Source organism: Lepisosteus oculatus, chromosome 5 (assembly GCF_040954835.1).
Source record: "Lepisosteus oculatus isolate fLepOcu1 chromosome 5, fLepOcu1.hap2, whole genome shotgun sequence".
NCBI classification, from domain to species: Eukaryota; Metazoa; Chordata; class Actinopteri; order Semionotiformes; family Lepisosteidae; genus Lepisosteus; species Lepisosteus oculatus.
The window spans coordinates 46,151,674-46,157,275 of record NC_090700.1 but is presented as its reverse complement, the minus strand read 5'-3'; positions in this window follow the sequence as shown (position 1 = coordinate 46,157,275).

The following is a 5,602-nucleotide window of genomic DNA, read 5'->3' as shown; positions in this document are numbered from 1 at the left end:
GCAGCGCGTTCTCGTTTCTGCTGGCCCTGTCTTTCCAGCTTCACATCTCTACTTTTTAACTCCCCATAGCAGACCAGGTACAGCCACAGAACCGGACAGAGAGGAACCCAAGCAGGTTGGAAACTTAAAAAAAATGATAACAGACAAAGCAGGTGAATGTGAAAGGGGAGTCTAAACTAAAGCATGTTCCTACTGCACCTGAAAGAGTGGAACTCCTATTAAAGAACTTCTTGCAATTTTACTTAAGTGTGACCACATTACATAATGGGAAATGCTTCAAATGATTTTTGTTACTTATTGCAAATACATTATGGACTATGAAATTATCCACACACTGCTCATGTGTTTTGTGAATTCTGCAGAAAGAATGCAACACTTTGGAAATGTTGTAAGGTGGAAAATTCCATTGTGATAGCATATACAGTTCTGTTTTCTATGTGGGGGAATAAAACCAGGTAAAAATGACAACGTCCTGGTTAAAAATGCAATAAGATTAACAATCTGATTCTCACCTAGAACGAACTTAGAACTCTTTTCTACATTTTGAAAGAGAGCACCAACGTCTGCTGGCACCAAAATCATCTGTGTAAAATGACAGTAAAAAGAAGAAAATGAGAGCGCAGTCCTACTGACAAACACCCTCAGAATGTAGAGTGGCATTCATCTCAAACTGCTATTTAAAAATGATCAGTATGGAATAAAACCTCACAGCACTGAGCCCAAGGGTCAATATATTCAGCTCGTTGGGATGAAAGCACTATGTGGATATAAGTATAAATAAGTGCGAATAAGCATTAATAGTAGTTATACTAATATTAGCTTGCTCTGCTTTTGTCTTTTTTTTTTGGATGGCTGTAGCCAATGTGTCATTACTGTCTACGAAGATGTCTAGTTGAGTACTCTGCATTGCATTATTGCCATCTAGTGTAAAACGGTTGTAACTGCATGTGCTTCTTGTAGACTACAAGGCCGTAATAAGTGGAAATGAATTTGCTTCACCCAGTACTGCAGTCCCACAGTCAAACAGGCTGCATTAATTAAGTTATCTCATGTGTTCCCCAGCATGAGGTCAGTTATAGCTACTGTACAGAAACACAAAATGACATGCAAGTCATCTTCCCTATGTTTACCAACCACTGAAAAGCACAGCTGCTAGTGCTAGTGCACGTGAGACAGTTTTAAATCAGAATGCGAAAGCGCCAACTGACTTGTAGATTTAATATGGACTGGTGACATCATTCCAAAGCCTTGTAGTATCACAACAGCCAGCATGTTCTCGCAGTGTTCAGAGACTAGCTCTGGGAACTGAGAGAAGGCCAGAATCTAAAGAGGACAAATGATGTGCAGGTGTATACTTAGTTCAATGATGCAGTCAGGAGCCAAACTGTTTGAGCCCTTGAAGGTGAGCAGCAGTAGGGGGAATTGTATTCTGAAATGCACAGAGAGGCAGCCCAGGGAAGTTTAAATGGGTAATATATGCTGATGTATTTTAGTTCTAGCTAAGATCTGGAGTTCTGTACAGAAGAAAATGCTTGAATGCACTGGAAATAAAAAAAAAGCATACTGATAATTAAGCCTGGAAAAATACACGTTGCATTAGGCTTTCTGTGTTAGCTTGGGATAGAGATGAATGGATTTAAGTAATGCTATGAAGATGCAAGGACACCTTTCTATCACTGTTAACCTACATTTCAAATGCAAGTTTTGGATCAAAGATGACATCCAGATTCTTGCAGCAGCAAATGGATAAAGAGAGGGAACAATTCTAAATTTGATCACCAACTTTGTCACTTGGAACCTTCTTCAGCTTAACCATTCAGCTACGTTACACTCTGGAATGTACAGGCTGTATATAATACATGTCCTGAGTATGATATCAAACTGCCTCCAGTCTCAGCTGTCAGGGTAGTAGCGAGGCAAGGACTCTTTAGCTACAGCAGTCTCTGGGCCTGCCTTAAACAAGGCACTGTACTCATAGGCTTCCCACATCAGGGTTATGGTTGAAACTGTAGGGTTGCAGGATGGTGGATCAACCATCTGGTGCAAGAGATACAACAACAGTGCATGAGACAGCTTGAGACAGCACCTGTGGCGCAATCCAAGGTTATTCTCAAAGGAAAAATCTCAGTAGTAAATGGGGTCCATGACAGACAAGAAGAGGTCATTTTGCCCAGTAAGGATGGCCAGTTATGACAGGTGCCCCCTGGCTGGCAGCACCCAGATGAGAGAAGTCAGACTGTGGCATATGAGGACTGAGCCTCAGTCAAAGAAACTGGATAATTTCATTCTGGCAATGAAAAGAATAAGGAGCACAAGTCTGTGTGAAAACTGACTTGGAAAGGTGCTTGAATTCCAGTTTCAGAACATGGGAAAAGCATTTATTTAGAAAGTCAGACACACAAAAGTGCAAATGGGCTGATTCTGGATGAAGACACCTCAAAGTGTTTACTTGAATTGAAGCGACAATTGTGAAAATAAAGGCAAAACCCTACCACAAGGTTCTCTCTCTTGTATATAAACGTCAGCACTATGTATACAGAGCCTGCTGGGAGCATAGAGCACAGCTTTTTGAAATGCACATGTTACAGCTCATCCATTGCTCTGTGAATCTAAGTGTTTTTGGCTGTAACATAGTCCACAACTGACACCGGAGGTTCTGACAAAAAAAATAACATGCCAGGCAGGAATCCCGACTATTAAGAGAGCACATGGTGCTGATAAAGGAACAGCTGTTTAATGACTTCATTTTCATGTGGCCATCAAGTATGTGACCTCCATACTGAAGACATTAGAAATCACATAAGCAAAATGCTAATCTTCATTATTATTCTCTGTGTGTTTTAAGTACCTGTGCTGAGCTTGTCACCCTTGCCTCCTTGATTGTTTCACGGAGATAAAGCAGGTCTGTCAGGGTGCTCTGCCATATCAGTCTAAAACCCACAGTACAGAATAGGTCTCCAAAATCACTGTTAACATGTGTGGCAATGCCATAACAAGCTTCCTTGGCATTTTACCCCTTGCACTGAATTTCAACCTTTTTGTGCCTGGCATTTTTTTAACTGCTACATCATGAAGAGTAAATATTTAGTGGAATGAACTATAGCTTATTACAAGGGAGAGCAGTTCCCTTGTCTGGCAGCTATACTAATATAAAAGACTACACTGTCGACATTATTTATGTGTAAGAATTTTATTTCAGCATAGAGAAAGGACTGGGGCTAATTCATCTGAGCCATTTGACTTTTATTTTTAAATGGCAAAAATAAAATCAACATTGCCATATGCATAATGCAGACATGCAAGCTCTGCTTTTTTATTCTAATCAATATAAACTATTTTCCTCAACTGCAACATGCTGGTTCATGTCACACAGAATGCTGAATGACAGGCTCATACAAGCAGATCAAACATTTATTACATTAGAGGTGCTATAAATTCTTATCTACTGTATACATGTTTGAGATCACTTCCTTTAGGTAATTCAATAGGGACACTGTATTGAAAGACTGATGACTGTGAGAGGATGTTTTATCATGCCAATGTGTCTTATTATGCAAGAAATCCTAATCCCAAACAATGTAAAGATGAAACCAGACACTCTAGTAAAATTATACAGATCATAGTACGGAGTGAAAGCTCTACAGGAGGTTAAATTTACCTACCACAGCAGACATAATAATACCCTTGTGACATTTATGTTATTTGGGTCTTCCTATCAACAACATCCATTTTATTCTTGGTTTCAAAGATGCCAAACAAGATTCAGGGATCTGTTTTAACATAACCACAGAGCATGAAAACAGTAATATTATATATTGCTTTGACTGTCACTCATATACCTAGACATGAAGAGCTATTAAACAGATACAGTTGCCAGGTTCTCTGAGATTACTCTGTAAAATGTGACAGTAATCAGACATTTCCACCTCCACAGCCTGCATGTCTGAGCAGACCAAAGACAAATTAAAGGCACTAATAGCTTTTCTTCATCTATGCCTCCATAATACAAAAAACTTTGTTTTGAGGAGGACGCGACAGAGAAACCCAGAGTAATCCATAAGGTATATTTTAGCCAGACCCTTTTTTCTCAAGTGTCATCAAGCATGAATGTGCCAGATTTACCGAGCGGTATGGATTACGCAACGTGATGAGTAATTCAATTACACGCAATCAGAATCAGACAATGAGGATGTGATTTACCAAAGACAATCAGAGCACAAGGATATTAATAAGGTGATGGCACTTGTGGGTTCTGCCGGAGCAGGCTGACTTCAGATGAAAAAACACTACTTGCAATCAAGTGTGTGAAACTCTTGAATTTATTAGTGAATGATCGCAGCTTTTCCAAGTTGGCACAAGTCTGTCATCTCTTCCTTCGGAAACGCCCCGTGACAAACTGAAGCCTGCCAGACTCAGAAGTGGACACTGGGTCATGCAATACGGACCCTGCAGTGTGAGAAAATACTGCACTCCGCATTTTGTATTGAATATGTTGTTTAAGAGGTGATACTGTATGTTACTGTGAGATACGTTTTTTTCTTGCTCTTCGTGCTGTCGTGTTCCATTGAGAAGCCTCTGTATGACAATGCTTTAGGGAACTATGCTGTTAATTAACCGCAGCATCTGGGACCACTAAAAATAATTCGAATAATGACAATCAGAACAAAACTAACCTGCAGCAAATAATACAGTTAATGTTATCTAAGCAACGAAGCCAGCAATTTGCAGTTGAGTTTGATCTCTAAAGATGTATTATATATTTCTGTCTCACATATACATTTATTATGAAACTGGATCTTGCTTGAATCCCAGAAAAAATAAAACACTATATGCAGCAAATTAACTAAAATGTTTTTTTAAAGGAAACATTAATCACAATATTAGAAAAGCAAATCCCTTAAGAACGTAATTCAATTATAACCAAGTTAAAAACGACAGCCACAATTTTAATTGGACTTGGGAGATGAAGTGAAACCCAAACCTCAGAAGCCTGCTCATGATTTAGAGGGCAGAATTATTTCATATCCTCTGTGCTTGGAAAAAAAGCCTAATGATCTCACAGTGTAACCCAAGACCGCCTGGTCTAAATGCACAGATAATGTAGTCATGCTACTGAGAATCCAAATTGTGCTTTACTAAAGGCTATATATCAAATTTCTGTCATGTATGCTCCAGCTAGGGTTTTAAACAAAAATTATTATCATTGCTCCCCAGGCTGTTTTCAGTCCCACAGTTATACTAAACCACATGCAGGTCAGTTTACGAACAACTTTCATTTGCATTATCAGTTACAGTGAAACTACAGCTGCACTGTTTAATTCACCCTGAAAACTAATGGCTACAAGTTTACAGCTTGATTAAAATAAGTAACCGATGAAAAAGAAACATGCTGACAAAAACCCTGAGTGAACATTTTGATCAAAAACAGTAGCAAAAAGAATAGTTCATGATTTGGGGAGTTTGAAAATCATGTCAAAAAGCTGATTAAGTAACAACTTGTGTGGCTACACTTACATGTAAATATGTTACACCAAATTGTGGGCTAAAGCCTTTATACAGAGGTCTAAAACTACCAAAATCAATATGGTAACAGTTCTCAGCA